The sequence below is a fragment of the Xenopus laevis genome, chromosome 4S (assembly GCF_017654675.1).
Source record: "Xenopus laevis strain J_2021 chromosome 4S, Xenopus_laevis_v10.1, whole genome shotgun sequence".
NCBI lineage: Eukaryota > Metazoa > Chordata > Amphibia > Anura > Pipidae > Xenopus > Xenopus laevis.
The window spans coordinates 132,211,673-132,228,859 of NC_054378.1; the positions used below are offsets into that span (position 1 = coordinate 132,211,673).

A 17,187-nucleotide genomic window follows, 5' to 3' on the forward strand; every position below is an offset into this window, starting at 1 on the left:
GGAGGGTCGGCGACCCGGTAACTGATCCATGCGTTGATCCATGTGTTTGTCCCTGCTGAGCAGAATCCCTGTGAGTGTCATTACAGGCAGCTGTTAGACTTGACATAATAGATCCTACTGAGAAATGGACCAACTAATGGATCAGCCAATTGCAACTTGCCCCTGGATCACTCAGCTGCCTCACTCACACTCACACTCACACCAACAGTTCTAGTTTCTAAACTGAAACAAGTGTTTGGGAGGTGAACATCCTCTTTAAGCAGAAACCAATCATTTTAATAATTAAAGGCAGTGCCTACTCTTTTGCTTCTCCATTTGGAGAAGGGGGTCAGCGACCCCTCCTCTACTATAAGTGCAAAGACTGGCAGCATATAAGGCTCTTCAGGAAGGACAGCGCTGACATTCTTCCTAATGCACCTGCCCGACCCTAATAATGAGAGGCCGCTGCCAGACCCTCTATAGGAGCCTCCCCATGAGACTGGGGGTCCTGCCTTTCATTATTTCAATCTGACTTGTCTCTGCTTTCCTGATTCTTTTATATTAAATGGGTTGTTCCCCTTTAAATTAACTGTTAGTATGACGTAGAGAGGGATATTCTGAGACAATTTGCATTTGGTTTTCAATTTTTATTATTTGTGGTTTTTCTTTTTATTTAGCTTTTTATTCAGCAGCTCTCCAGTTTGTAATTTCAGCCATCTGGTTGCTAGGGTCCAAATTCCCCTAGCAACCATGCACTGATGTGAATAAGAGACTGGAATATGAATAGGAGAGGCCTGAATAGAAAGAGGAATAATAAAAAGTAACAATAAATTTATAGCCTTACAGAGTATTTGTTTTTAGATGGGGTCAGTGACCCCCATTTGAAAGCTGGAAAGAGTCAGAAGGAGACAAATGAATGAAGAAGGATATAAAATATAAATAATGAAGACCAATGGCAAAGCTGCTCAGAAGTAGCCAGTCTGTAACAGGTGACTCCTCCCCTTTATTAACAAGACAAGAATGAAGGAGGAGCCCGAGGGCACGTGACACACAGTAAGACTGGAGGGAGTGAGGGTCCCACAAATTCCTTATTCCTGACACGCGCGTCACTCACTTCTAATAACACCGGGGCCAGAGGGTTTGCGGGCGGCGCTAGAAGAAGCTTACAGCCAATAGGAGAGGAGAGGCGCAACCAATCAGAGCGAGGGGCGGGTTTGTTGTTGCCTGTGGTAAAGACGTAGCGAAGGGCGGTACCACAGGAGGTGGCGGGTGGGGGGAGACTGAGGAGCAACAGCTGCTAATGGACTGGCCTGGCTCCTCCTACCGGGTTGCGGGTTAGTGTGAGGCGGGCGGCGGGGGACAAGGAGCGGAGAGAAACTCTGGGCCTGACTGGGATTTATTGGCACCCGACGTTGTCTGGACCGGGATCTCCTCTCACTCCCCGGGACCCGTATGTTCCATTGCCAGCAGGTAACTCGCTTGTTCTGTCCCTCCGAACCGCAAGATGGCGCCTGTCTCTTCCTACTCACCTGCTGTATCCGACTCTCACCTGCTTCACTTGTGTCTCCTTCTCCTCACTGACCCCAGGGCCCCTCACCTGTGTCTCATTCTCACCGACCCCAGGGCCCCTCATCTGCCTTTGATTCTCTTCACCGACCCTACGGCCCCTCACCTGTGTCTCCTTCTCCTCACCGACCCCAGGGCCCCTCACCTGCCTTTGATTCTCTTCACCGACCCTACGGCCCCTCACCTGTGTCTCCTTCTCCTCACCGACCCCAGGGCCCCTCACCTGTGTCTGCTTCTCACCGACCCCAGGGCCCCTCACCTGTGTCTCCTTTTCCTCACCGACCCCAGGGCCCCTCACCTGTGTCTGCTTCTCACCGACCCCAGGGCCCCTCACCTGTGTCTCCTCCTCACCGACCCCAGGGCCCCTCACCTGTGTCTCCTCCTCACCGACCCCAGGGCCCCTCACCTGCTTCTCATTCTCCTCACCGACCCCAGGGCCCCTCACCTGCTTCTCATTCTCCTCACCGACCCCAGGGCCCCTCACCTGCTTCTCATTCTCCTCACCGACCCCAGGGCCCCTCACCTGTGTCTCCTTCTCCTCACCGACCCCAGGGCCCCTCACCTGTGTCTCCTTCTCCTCACCGACCCCAGGGCCCCTCACCTGTGTCTCCTTCTCCTCACCGACCCCAGGGCCCCTCACCTGTGTCTGCTTCTCACCGACCCCAGGGCCCCTCACCTGCTTCTCATTCTCCTCACTGACCCCCTCACCTGTGTCTCATTCTCCTCACCGACCCCAGGGCCCCTCACCTGTGTCTCCTTTTCCTCACCGACCCCAGGGCCCCTCACCGGTTTCTCATTCTCCTCACCGACCCCAGGGCCCCTCACCGGCTTCTCATTCTCCTCACCGACCCCCTCACCTGTGTCTCATTCTCCTCACCGACCCCCTCACCTGTGTCTCATTCTCCTCACCGACCCCAGGGCCCCTCACCTGCCTCTGATTCTCTTCACCGACCCCAGGGCCCCTCACCTGCTTCACTTGTGTCTCCTTCTCCTCACTGACCCTCCATTGTTACCTGTCCTGTCATAGACCCCCCCTGTCCTGCCAACCTTGGGCCCTTCCCTGTCCCCTCTTATTCCCAAGTCTTCCCTCTTGTTTACCCCCAGCTTTACCCCTCACCTGCCCCTCATTATTACCAACGTCTTTCCCAATCCGTAACCTCCTCCCATAATCCCTCTCAGGTGTCCCTCACGTTGCCTTTCTGCTTGTGTTGGGGGTAAGGCCTAACCTGGAGTAGCACTTGCTATTGGCTTCTACCACTTACATCAGATACAAAGTATTACGTTTAGGCCAAACCACAAATTGTATTTCTGACATTTTTAGTTCTTACTCTGCTGGGAAATGTCCCTCACCCTGTAACTGTACCCAGTGCCCTCTGAGCCACAGGCAGGACAGAATAACGGGATAAATCTGATGTCTAGAGCAACATTATAGTATATTAGTATAGTATATTATTATAGTATATTATATGTGTGCTCCCTGTATAGACTCTCCTATGTGTTTGTATGTGACTGGGGGGTCTGTACAACATGCAACTGTCTCTGCTTCTGCTAAATATTTGCATCAGAGCATTGGGGGATCTAGAAGATCTTGGGTCTCATGCTCACAGTTTGTTCTGGGGACTCCATTAAGGCTACCAGTTTCCTGGGCCCATGAACTATCAATCTGTGGACTCTGACATGACCAAGGGGCAGATGTTAGTTACCTTACACATTCACTATTTAGTGGGCTTTATAGGCTTCTGTGTACTTGAAATACAAGGGCCTGCCTTGGCTCCAGAAACAGATGCAGTACTTATAGTAGCAGTGGGATAATAGTCTCTGGGAAGAGAGTGTGACTGTGGGATAGCAGGTATAGTAGGGAGAGATGTGTCTATAGTAACAGTGGGATAATAGTCTCTGGGAAGGGAGTGTGACTGTGGGATAACAGGTATAGTAGGGAGAGATGGTGCCTATAGTAACAGTGGATAATAGTCTCTGGGAAGGGAGTGTGACTGTGGGATAGCAGGTATAGTAGGGAGAGATGGTGTCTATAGTAACAGTGGATAATAGTCTCTGGGAAGGGAGTATGACTGTGGGATAGCAGTTATAGTAGGGAGAGATGGTGCCTATAGTAACAGTGGATAATAGTCTCTGGGAAGGGAGTGTGACTGTGGGATAGCAGGTATAGTAGGGAGAGATGGTGCCTATAGTAACAGTGGGATAATAGTCTCTGGGAAGGGAGTGTGGCTGTGGGATAACAGGTATAGTAGGGAGAGATGGTGTCTATAGTAACAGTGGATAATAGTCTCTGGGAAGGGAGTGTGACTGTGGGATAGCAGGTATAGTAGGGAGAGATGGTGCCTATAGTAACAGTGGATAATAGTCTCTGGGAAGGGAGTGTGACTGTGGGATAGCAGGTATAGTAGGGAGAGATGGTGCCTATAGTAACAGTGGATAATAGTCTCTGGGAAGGGAGTGTGACTGTGGGATAGCAGGTATAGTAGGGAGAGATGATGTCTATAGTAACAGTGGGATAATAGTCTCTGGGAAGGGAGTGTGACTGTGGGATAGCAGGTATAGTAGGGAGAGATGGTGCCTATAGTAACAGTGGATAATAGTCTCTGGGAAGGGAGTGTGACTGTGGGATAGCAGGTATAGTAGGGAGAGATGTGCCTATAGTAACAGTGGATAATAGTCTCTGGGAAGGGAGTGTGACTGTGGGATAGCAGGTATAGTAGGGAGAGATGTGTCTATAGTAACAGTGGGATAATAGTCTCTGGGAAGGGAGTGTGACTGTGGGATAGCAGGTATAGTAGGGAGAGATGATGTCTATAGTAACAGTGGGATAATAGTCTCTGGGAAGGGAGTGTGACTGTGGGATAACAGGTATAGTAGGGAGAGATGGTGCCTATAGTAACAGTGGATAATAGTCTCTGGGAAGGGAGTGTGACTGTGGGATAGCAGGTATAGTAGGGAGAGATGGTGCCTATAGTAACAGTGGGATAATAGTCTCTGGGAAGGGAGTGTGGCTGTGGGATAACAGGTATAGTAGGGAGAGATGGTGTCTATAGTAACAGTGGATAATAGTCTCTGGGAAGGGAGTGTGACTGTGGGATAGCAGGTATAGTAGGGAGAGATGGTGCCTATAGTAACAGTGGATAATAGTCTCTGGGAAGGGAGTGTGACTGTGGGATAGCAGGTATAGTAGGGAGAGATGGTGCCTATAGTAACAGTGGATAATAGTCTCTGGGAAGGGAGTGTGACTGTGGGATAGCAGGTATAGTAGGGAGAGATGATGTCTATAGTAACAGTGGGATAATAGTCTCTGGGAAGGGAGTGTGACTGTGGGATAGCAGGTATAGTAGGGAGAGATGGTGCCTATAGTAACAGTGGATAATAGTCTCTGGGAAGGGAGTGTGACTGTGGGATAGCAGGTATAGTAGGGAGAGATGTGCCTATAGTAACAGTGGATAATAGTCTCTGGGAAGGGAGTGTGACTGTGGGATAGCAGGTATAGTAGGGAGAGATGTGTCTATAGTAACAGTGGGATAATAGTCTCTGGGAAGGGAGTGTGACTGTGGGATAGCAGGTATAGTAGGGAGAGATGATGTCTATAGTTACAGTGGGATAATAGTCTCTGGGAAGGGAGTGTGACTGTGGGATAACAGGTATAGTAGGGAGAGATGGTGCCTATAGTAACAGTGGATAATAGTCTCTGGGAAGGGAGTGTGACTGTGGGATAGCAGGTATAGTAGGGAGAGATGGTGTCTATAGTAACAGTGGATAATAGTCTCTGGGAAGGGAGTATGACTGTGGGATAGCAGGTATAGTAGGGAGAGATGGTGCCTATAGTAACAGTGGGATAATAGTCTCTGGGAAGGGAGTGTGACTGTGGGATAGCAGGTATAGTAGGGAGAGATGTGTCTATAGTAACAGTGGATAATAGTCTCTGGGAAGGGAGTGTGACTGTGGGATAGCAGGTATAGTAGGGAGAGATGTGCCTATAGTAACAGTGGATAATAGTCTCTGGGAAGGGAGTGTGACTGTGGGATAGCAGGTATAGTAGGGAGAGATGATGTCTATAGTAACAGTGGGATAATAGTCTCTGGGAAGGGAGTGTGACTGTGGGATAGCAGGTATAGTAGGGAGAGATGGTGCCTATAGTAACAGTGGATAATAGTCTCTGGGAAGGGAGTGTGACTGTGGGATAGCAGGTATAGTAGGGAGAGATGGTGCCTATAGTAACAGTGGATAATAGTCTCTGGGAAGGGAGTGTGACTGTGGGATAGCAGGTATAGTAGGGAGAGATGATGTCTATAGTAACAGTGGGATAATAGTCTCTGGGAAGGGAGTGTGACTGTGGGATAGCAGGTATAGTAGGGAGAGATGGTGCCTATAGTAACAGTGGATAATAGTCTCTGGGAAGGGAGTGTGACTGTGGGATAGCAGGTATAGTAGGGAGAGATGTGCCTATAGTAACAGTGGATAATAGTCTCTGGGAAGGGAGTGTGACTGTGGGATAGCAGGGATAGTAGGGAGAGATGATGTCTATAGTAACAGTGGGATAATAGTCTCTGGGAAGGGAGTGTGACTGTGGGATAGCAGGTATAGTAGGGAGAGATGGTGCCTATAGTAACAGTGGATAATAGTCTCTGGGAAGGGAGTGTGACTGTGGGATAGCAGGTATAGTAGGGAGAGATGGTGCCTATAGTAACAGTGGGATAATAGTCTCTGGGAAGGGAGTGTGACTGTGGGATAGCAGGTATAGTAGGGAGAGATGTGTCTATAGTAACAGTGGATAATAGTCTCTGGGAAGGGAGTGTGACTGTGGGATAGCAGGTATAGTAGGGAGAGATGTGTCTATAGTAACAGTGGATAATAGTCTCTGGGAAGGGAGTGTGACTGTGGGATAACAGGTATAGTAGGGAGAGATGGTATCTATAGTAACAGTGGATAATAGTCTCTGGGAAGGGAGTGTGACTGTGGGATAGCAGGTATAGTAGGGAGAGATGGTGTCTATAGTAACAGTGGATAATAGTCTCTGGGAAGGGAGTGTGACTGTGGGATAGCAGGTATAGTAGGGAGAGATGGTGCCTATAGTAACAGTGGATAATAGTCTCTGGGAAGGGAGTGTGACTGTGGGATAGCAGGTATAGTAGGGAGAGATGTGTCTATAGTAACAGTGGATAATAGTCTCTGGGAAGGGAGTGTGACTGTGGGATAGCAGGTATAGTAGGGAGAGATGGTGCCTATAGTAACAGTGGGATAATAGTCTCTGGGAAGGGAGTGTGACTGTGGGATAGCAGGTATAGTAGGGAGAGATGTGTCTATAGTAACAGTGGATAATAGTCTCTGGGAAGGGAGTGTGACTGTGGGATAGCAGGTATAGTAGGGAGAGATGTGTCTATAGTAACAGTGGATAATAGTCTCTGGGAAGGGAGTGTGACTGTGGGATAACAGGTATAGTAGGGAGAGATGGTGTCTATAGTAACAGTGGATAATAGTCTCTGGGAAGGGAGTGTGACTGTGGGATAGCAGGTATAGTAGGGAGAGATGGTGCCTATAGTAACAGTGGATAATAGTCTCTGGGAAGGGAGTGTGACTGTGGGATAGCAGGTATAGTAGGGATAGATGTGTCTATAGTAACAGTGGATAATAGTCTCTGGGAAGGGAGTGTGACTGTGGGATAGCAGGTATAGTAGGGAGAGATGGTGCCTATAGTAACAGTGGATAATAGTCTCTGGGAAGGGAGTGTGACTGTGGGATAGCAGGTATAGTAGGGAGAGATGTGCCTATAGTAACAGTGGATAATAGTCTCTGGGAAGGGAGTGTGACTGTGGGATAACAGGTATAGTAGGGAGAGATGGTGTCTATAGTAACAGTGGATAATAGTCTCTGGGAAGGGAGTGTGACTGTGGGATAGCAGGTATAGTAGGGAGAGATGGTGCCTATAGTAACAGTGGATAATAGTCTCTGGGAAGGGAGTGTGACTGTGGGATAGCAGGTATAGTAGGGATAGATGTGTCTATAGTAACAGTGGATAATAGTCTCTGGGAAGGGAGTGTGACTGTGGGATAGCAGGTATAGTAGGGAGAGATGGTGCCTATAGTAACAGTGGATAATAGTCTCTGGGAAGGGAGTGTGACTGTGGGATAGCAGGTATAGTAGGGAGAGATGTGCCTATAGTAACAGTGGATAATAGTCTCTGGGAAGGGAGTGTGACTGTGGGATAGCAGGTATAGTAGGGAGAGATGGTGCCTATAGTAGCAGTGGGATAATAGTCTCTGGGAAGGGAGTGTGACTGTGGGATAGCAGGTATAGTAGGGAGAGATGTGCCTATAGTAACAGTGGATAATAGTCTCTGGAAGGGAGTGTGACTGTGGGATAGCAGGTATAGTAGGGAGAGATGTGCCTATAGTAACAGTGGATAATAGTCTCTGGGAAGGGAGTGTGACTGTGGGATAGCAGGTATAGTAGGGAGAGGATGTGTCTATAGTAACAGTGGATAATAGTCTTGGGAAGGGAGGGGGGGAGTGTGGGATACAGGTATAGTAGGGAGAGAGATGGTGTCTATTAGTAACAGTGGATAATAGTCTCTGGGAAGGAGTGTGACTGTGGGATAGCAGGTATAGTAGGGAGAGATGGTGCCTATAGTAACAGTGGATAATAGTCTCTGGAAGGGAGTGTGACTGTGGGGATAGCAGGTATAGTAGGGATAGATGTGTCTATAGTAACAGTGGATAATAGTCTCTGGGAAGGGAGTGTGACTGTGGGATAGCAGGTATAGTAGGGAGAGATGGTGCCTATAGTAACAGTGGATAATAGTCTCTGGGAAGGAGTGTGACTGTGGGATAGCAGGTATAGTAGGGAGAGATGGTGTCTATAGTAACAGTGGATAATAGTCTCTGGGAAGGGAGTGTGACTGTGGGATAGCAGGTATAGTAGGGAGAGATGGTGTCTATAGTAACAGTGGATAATAGTCTCTGGGAAGGGAGTGTGACTGTGGGATAGCAGGTATAGTAGGGAGAGATGGTGCCTATAGTAACAGTGGATAATAGTCTCTGGGAAGGGAGTGTGACTGTGGGATAGCAGGTATAGTAGGGAGAGATGTGTCTATAGTAACAGTGGATAATAGTCTCTGGGAAGGGAGTGTGACTGTGGGATAGCAGGTATAGTACAACTCCTGGTTGCGTTGGGAGCGCCGGACCCCTGGTTGCGTTGGGAGCGTCGGGCCCCTGGTTGCGTTGGCTCTATATATAAATATTGTCTGTATGTCTGAGGCCGGAGCCTTATTACAAAGGAGGTGTTTGTTCTGAGAGGCAAATATATGTAATAAATGGAGTTTTGCGTCAGTCCCTCGTTGTTCCCCAGGGTCCAGGACTGTTGGGCTTTGTAGCCTCACAGAGGGGCAATTATTTGTGCTGATATATGAGATGGGCCAGCGCTGCCCAGGGGTTAATTTAAATGTGGGTTTTAAACAAACATTTGTGAGATCTGACTGAATTCCTGGGCTGTGTGAGATGCTGGATTATTCCTAATACATCTGCCTGGAAAGCTGTGTTGGCAGGAGAAGAGTCAGCCATGCGGTTCCCAGCCTTTTGGCACAAGTCCTGTGCAGTTACTAGCCACACGGAGGTATGGGGGCTTATTGGTTGTAACTGAACCCCCACGTTATATAAATAAGTGCAGTCACGACAGGGAGAGGCCTCTGTGCAGTTCTCATTCTCCCCTCTCCCTGCCCTGAGCTCTAACATTCCCTGACACTCTCCTGCCCTCTGTGTATAGAGCAATGGGGGGCACAGAGATTTGTACTAGGGGCTGCCAACTGTCACCTCTCTACTTTACTTTATAACTGGAGATTTAAAGGGATGTTTCACCTTTTTCTCTTTCATTTGCATTCACTTCTGGTTATTGCTGCCTAGTTTTCTTTTACTGACTACATCAAGCTGATTCCCCCTGCCTTGCTAAGCTCTCACATCTCCATTGTACTGCTGAGTAATCTTATTAATGGTCCCTAACCCTGCAGCAGCACCCAATGATATAGCCACCCAATGGGACAGAATGTTCTGTTATACAGATAGAATCTCAGCTGCCATAAAGCAGGACAGGACTGCTGCTTACAATGGGGATCAGATAGGATCTGTGCAGCCACTGGGACAGAATGTTCTGTTATACAGATAGCTAGAATCTCAGCTGCCATAAAGCAGGACAGGACTGCTGCTTACAATGGGGATCAGATAGGATCTGTGCAGCGACTGGGACAGAATGCTCTGTTATACAGATAGCTAGAATCTCAGCTGCCATAAAGCAGGACAGGACTGCTGCTTACAATGGGGATCAGATAGGATCTGTGCAGCCACTGGGACAGAATGTTCTGTTATACAGATAGCTAAAATCTCAGCCATAAAGCAGGACAGGACTGCTGCTTACAATGGGGATCAGATAGGATCTGTGCAGCCACTGGGACAGAATGTTCTGTTATACAGATAGCTAGAATCTCAGCTGCCATAAAGCAGGACAGGACTGCTGCTTACAATGGGGATCAGATAGGATCTGTGCAGCCACTGGGACAGAATGTTCTGTTATACAGATAGAATCTCAGCTGCCATAAAGCAGGTCAGGACTGCTGTGTTGTATGGTGGGGATATGCTAGAGAATCTCTAGTGTGTGTGATTGTGCATGAGAATTACATAGAGCTTATTGCAACCAGAGGGGAGTTAGTAGCTGAGCATCAGGAAACATGGTTTGAATGGGTTTCCCTGCCAATATTGGGGAATAGACATCCCCAAGCTGTGTGTGTGTGTGTGTGTGTGTGAATGATGTCAAATTAACAAGTTAACAAGTAACAGAGCCATCTTCATTGTAGAGGATTATGGGAATTGTAGTTGCACTGGAAGAGTGATAGGTGCACTGCTATGTGATAGAGATGAGGTTGTAAAGGCAGCGGATAGAGTCTTTGTTGTTGTAGCAGCCAGTGTGTGTAGCAGCCATTCCTGGACTGATTCCACCTGGGAAATAAAGTGGATTGTCCTGTTTGATCCAAGCTCAGTGTTGGTACATGTCGGCTCCCACGGTGCATCACACAATCCTTTGTGGTTACACACCTGAGCTGGGTGATTAGACTTTTGTGTGAGTGTTACACACACGGTGTTAGTACTCTGTGCCACAAGCTGCAGCTCTTTCTTGTGCGACACATGTTGCGTCACACTTTTCTTTATAAGGGGAACTTCACCCGAAACTCATTTTTGTCTAATTACAATGCCTTGTATTCCACACAACTTCCCAATATCCATTCATTCCTCATTCTCACTGGGTTTATAGTTCTGTGTAACTGTCATTGTGTCTGTCCCTTTCTCTTCTCTGCACTGCTGCCTCTGACTCCTGATACAACTTCCCAATATCCATTCATTCCTCATTCTCACTGGGTTTATAGTTCTGTGTAACTGTCATTGTGTCTGTCCCTTTCTCTGCACTGCTGCTTCTGACTCCTGATACAACTTCCCAATATCCATTCATTCCTCATTCTCACTGGGTTTATAGTTCTGTGTAACTGTCATTGTGTCTGTCCCTTTCTCTTCTCTGCACTGCTGCTTCTGACTCCTGATACAACTTCCCAATATCCATTCATTCCTCATTCTCACTGGGTTTATAGTTCTGTGTAACTGTCATTGTGTCTGTCCCTTTCTCTGCACTGCTGCTTCTGACTCCTGATACAACTTCCCAATATCCATTCATTCCTCATTCTCACTGGGTTTATAGTTCTGTGTAACTGTCATTGTGTCTGTCCCTTTCTCTTCTCTGCACTGCTGCTTCTGACTCCTGATACAACTTCCCAATATCCATTCATTCCTCATTCTCACTGGGTTTATAGTTCTGTGTAACTGTCATTGTGTCTGTCCCTTTCTCTTCTCTGCACTGCTGCTTCTGACTCCTGATACAATTTCCCAATATCCATTCATTCCTCATTCTCACTGGGTTTATAGTTCTGTGTAACTGTCATTGTGTCTGTCCCTTTCTCTTCTCTGCACTGCTGCTTCTGACTCCTGATACAACTTCCCAATATCCATTCATTCCTCATTCTCACTGGGTTTATAGTTCTGTGTAACTGTCATTGTGCCTGTCCCTTTCTCTTCTCTGCACTGCTGCTTCTGACTCCTGATACAACTTCCCAATATCCATTCATTCCTCATTCTCACTGGGTTTATAGTTCTGTGTAACTGTCATTGTGTCTGTCCCTTTCTCTTCTCTGCACTGCTGCCTCTGACTCCTGATACAACTTCCCAATATCCATTCATTCCTCATTCTCACTGGGTTTATAGTTCTGTGTAACTGTCATTGTGTCTGTCCCTTTCTCTGCACTGCTGCCTCTGACTCCTGATACAACTTCCCAATATCCATTCATTCCTCATTCTCACTGGGTTTATAGTTCTGTGTAACTGTCATTGTGTCTGTCCCTTTCTCTTCTCTGCACTGCTGCCTCTGACTCCTGATACAACTTCCCAATATCCATTCATTCCTCATTCTCACTGGGTTTATAGTTCTGTGTAACTGTCATTGTGTCTGTCCTTTCTCTGCACTGCTGCTTCTGACTCCTGATACAACTTCCCAATATCCATTCATTCCTCATTCTCACTGGGTTTATAGTTCTGTGTAACTGTCATTGTGTCTGTCCCTTTCTCTGCACTGCTGCTTCTGACTCCTGATACAACTTCCCAATATCCATTCATTCCTCATTCTCACTGGGTTTATAGTTCTGTGTAACTGTCATTGTGTCTGTCCCTTTCTCTGCACTGCTGCTTCTGACTCCTGATACAACTTCCCAATATCCATTCATTCCTCATTCTCACTGGGTTTATAGTTCTGTGTAACTGTCATTGTGTCTGTCCCTTTCTCTGCACTGCTGCTTCTGACTCCTGATACAATTTCCCAATATCCATTCATTCCTCATTCTCACTGGGTTTATAGTTCTGTGTAACTGTCATTGTGTCTGTCCCTTTCTCTTCTCTGCACTGCTGCCTCTGACTCCTGATACAACTTCCCAATATCTATTCATCCAATATCCATTCTTCCCAATATCCATTTTGTTTCAGGAGTCGAAAGCAGTAGCGCAGAGAATATAAACAGACACAGTGACAGACTATAGCAATGCCACAAAGCTCTTAACCAGGGAGTATGAGGAATGAGTGTATATTGGGAAGTTGTGCAGAATAACATTGTTTCAGGAGTTGGAGGCAGCAGTGCAGATAGTAACATGGGACAGACAGTAGCAATGACTCATAACTATAAATACAGTAAGAATGTGTGTGTGGGGGGGGGTTGGATGTAGGTTGCTGAACTAGAGCTCTTGTCAACCTCATCCCACCCGGGGCAGCCTGTTAGTAAGACTAGGTAACGGATGACCATATAAGTGCCATTGGGTGACACGAAATGCATAAGGCTGATTATTTTAGATGGAAAATAAATGACAATTCTTTTAAAATATCTGCTTAAGTTCTCAACAATTTGGTGCAGAGCAGTTCCAGCCTGTTATTTAACCTGTTGCTAAAGCCCCACATCCCTCCTGCTCCAAGTGCTGCTACCACTTGTAATGTTTTAAAGTAATGAAAATATAATGTGTGTTTGCTTCAGAAACTCTACTATAGTTTATATAAACAAGCTGCTGTGTAGCCATGGGGGCAGCCATTCAAGCACAGGATACACAGTAGATAACATATAAGTACTACTATAGTTTATATAAACAAGCTGCAGTGTAGCCATGGGGGCAGCCATTCAAGCACAGGATACACAGTAGATAACAGATAATTACTACTATAGTTTATATAAACAAGCTGCTGTGTAGCCATGGGGGCAGCCATTCAAGCACAGGATACACAGTAGATAACAGATAAGTACTACTATAGTTTATATAAACAAGCTGCTGTGTAGCCATGGGGGCAGCCATTCAAGCACAGGATACACAGTAGATAACAGATAAGTACTACTATAGTTTATATAAACAAGCTGCTGTGTAGCCATGGGGGCAGCCATTCAAGCACAGGATACACCGTAGATAACAGATAAGTACTACTATAGTTTATATAAACAAGCTGCTGTGTAGCCATGGGGGCAGCCATTCAAGCACAGGATACACAGTAGATAACAGATAAGTACTACTATAGTTTATATAAACAAGCTGCTGTGTAGCCATGGGGGCAGCCATTCAAGCACAGGATACACAGTAGATAACAGATAAGTACTACTATAGTTTATATAAACAAGCTGCTGTGTAGCCATGGGGGCAGCCATTCAAGCACAGGATACACAGTAGATAACAGATAAGTACTACTATAGTTTATATAAACAAGCTGCTGTGTAGCCATGGGGGCAGCCATTCAAGCACAGGATACACAGTAGATAACAGATAAGTACTACTATAGTTTATGTAAACAAGCCGCTGTGTAGCTATGGGGGCAGCCATTCAAGCAAAGGATACACAGTAGACAACAGATAAGTACTACTATAGTTTATATAAACAAGCTGCTGTGTAGCCATGAGCCAGTTATTCAAAGGAGAAAAGGCTCAGGTTACACAGCAGATAACACCATTACGTTATACAGAGCTCATATATTATCCATTATTTAACCTTTGTCATATAGCCTTTTTCGATTTCTGAGATGGCTACATAACAGCATGTTTATATAAACTATAGTAGTACTTATCTGTTATCTACTATGTATCCTGTGCTTGAATGGCTGCCCCCATGGCTACACAGCAGCTTGTTTATATAAACTATAGTAGTACTTATCTGTTATCTACTGTGTATCCTGTGCTTGAATGGCTGCCCCAGTGCTACACAGCGGCTTGTTTATATAAACTATAGTAGTACTTATCTGTTATCTACTGTGTATCCTGTACTTGAATGGCTGCCTCCCATGGCTACACAGCGGCTTGTTTATATAAACTATAGTAGTACTTATCTGTTATCTACTGTGTAGCCTGTGCTTGAATGGCTGCCCCCATGGCTACACAGCGGCTTGTTTATATAAACTATAGTAGTACTTATCTGTTATCTACTGTGTATCCTGTGCTTGAATGGCTGCCCCCATGGCTACACAGCGGCTTGTTTATATAAACTATAGTAGTACTTATCTGTTATCTACTGTGTATCCTGTGCTTGAATGGCTGCCCCCATGGCTACACAGCGGCTTTTTTATATAAACTATAGTAGTACTTATCTGTTATCTACTGTGTAGCCTGTGCTTGAATGGCTGCCCCCATGGCTACACAGCAGCTTGTTTATATAAACTATAGTAGTACTTATCTGTTATCTACTGTGTATCCTGTGCTTGAATGGCTGCCCCCATGGCTACACAGCAGCTTGTTTATATAAACTATAGTAGTACTTATCTGTTATCTACTGTGTATCCTGTGCTTGAATGGCTGCCTCCCATGGCTACACAGAGGCTTGTTTATATAAACTATAGTAGTACTTATCTGTTATCTACTGTGTAGCCTGTGCTTGAATGGCTGCCCCCATGGCTACACAGCAGCTTGTTTATATAAACTATAGTAGTACTTATCTGTTATCTACTGTGTATCCTGTGCTTGAATGGCTGCCCCCATGGCTACACAGCAGCTTGTTTATATAAACTATAGTAGTACTTATCTGTTATCTACTGTGTATCCTGTGCTTGAATGGCTGCCCCCATGGCTACACAGCAGCTTGTTTATATAAACTATAGTAGCGTTTCTGAAGAAAACACACCTGTTTTACCAGTGTAGCACAACTCTACATATTTTTATTACTTTAAAACACTATTTTTTATTTTTTTGGTGTTACTGGTCCTTTAACGCATGAGTGCAACTTGTTGCAGCTCAGGTGCATTAACAATAGGGTGCTATAAGGGTGGCACCACCTTGCAGGGGTCTGGCACTGTGTGGTTTGGGCATATGCCAGTCTGTGTGTAGAGTGGTATTTATACCCTGGCACTGTGCAACCATTTAGTTCTGCTTTCCCTTTCCTGTTTCCTTCAGATATTACCAGCGCAGACCAGGCCTGTTACATAATTAGCAGCTGACTCACTCTGCCACTTCTGATTTTATATATATATATATATATATATATATATATATATATATATGTATTTATACACACACATACACACACATATAATACTGCAGGGCCGAGTTCCAGCTTCTGACAATGTTCAAGGTGAAAGTCGCCTTTCAATTGGTCGCATTCTACCTCTGTTTATATGAGCCCAATCCTCTGTATCTGGAAGCCTAACAAAGGCTGCAGCTGGGGGTGGGAGGGTGGTGTTTGTTTACACAGGCGCTTCTTCCTGGGTCTGTTTAGCGCAAGCCCCTTTAAACCAATTCTGTTCAGGGGTGTACTTACCCTTTAATTTAAAGACCCACAGCTTTGTGTTGGCAGTGTGACTTCACAGTTCATAATCATGGATTTTATTGGTCAGCAATGTTACAAATGGGTTTGATTGGCTGGTGAAGAAATGATTCTATTGGCTGGTGAAGAAATGAGTAGTAAATATGAAATTCTTTACTTGCAGGCAAAGAGATCCTAATTCAGGTTTCTATCCTGCCATAGAGGTATGTGCTACCGGCAGAAGGGTTTGATATGTAACCAGCATATCTCCCAACTGTCCAGTTTTTTGCAGGACAGTCCCGATTTTCACAGCTCAACCCACAGTCCTGGATTGTTACTGAAATGTCCCAACTTTCTCTTTGATCTCCTCTGAACAGCCAAAAAAACAGTTTCTTAAACTTAATTGGCTTTTGGCAGAGAGCCCAGAATAGATACTTAGATACTTTTGTAACAATTTAAGATAAGCAGGTCTCTTGGGGAAACTGTGACTTGCAACTTAAAGGGCAATTCTCATTCATTAGCAAAATTGTAATAACACATAAAAACCATAAAAATGTGCTCAAACTTTCATTACCTGCCAAATTTTGTAAAATTAACACAGTAATTAGGGGGTGTGGCCACAAAAATGGGTGTGGTCAAAATGTTCTCCATGCAGTTCCTCTTTCTATTTGCAAAATGTTGGGAGCTTTGCTTCTGAGTAGAACAGTAAGTCGCTGCAGTCGGGCAGATAGTTGCTAGGCAGTTGCACTTTATGGCAAATCTGTGAGGTTGTATCAGCTGATGCCCTGATGGGGGAGTGAAGAGGAGAGTCCCGCTGTACTCATGGTGCAGTTTCCCACAAGGCCGAGGGCCCCAATAACACAAATACTCGCGTGTGTTGCACAGTTGCTTTGGCAGGTTGTTCCAGTTGTGCACATTGCCCTTCCTTGATGAAGTGAAATTGATTGGTGCTGAGCATGATGGGAATGAGCACAAGCTGCTGTTCCAATTACTCACAAATAGTGGGTGATTAGTGCAACTCATGCAGCACAGATCCCTAGTATTGTCCACTGCTGGCTAGTGGTTGCCCGTGCACAAGTTGCCTCACAGTTGTACTTAGTCGCTGTGGCTGATCACACACCCCACTGCGCTTTGTTGCTCAAAAAACTCCTCCTCTTCTGGGGTGCCTCCTGGAGCACATCCATGTCTACGGGGCAGGGAAAAGCCCAATGTGTAGTTATGAAATGGCACTGCCAGGTTGCTTAAAGGACCAGTAACATCAAAAAATTCAATTGTTTTAAAGTAATAAAAATATAATGTAG

The 17,187-nt window shown here is 45.9% G+C and overlaps 1 protein-coding gene across 7 annotated transcripts in view; it reads left to right on the forward strand.

The window, feature by feature from the left end:
- Positions 1–1,198: 1,198 nt before the first annotated feature.
- raf1.S (Raf-1 proto-oncogene, serine/threonine kinase S homeolog) overlaps positions 1,199–17,187 on the forward strand; it is a 43,790-nt gene continuing 27,801 nt past the window's right edge. For 2 of the 7 annotated variants that reach the window (XM_041591221.1, XM_041591220.1), the window contains exon 1: positions 1,203–1,449. The gene's annotated coding sequence lies outside the window, so the exon portion shown is untranslated. 7 annotated transcript variants of the gene reach the window in all.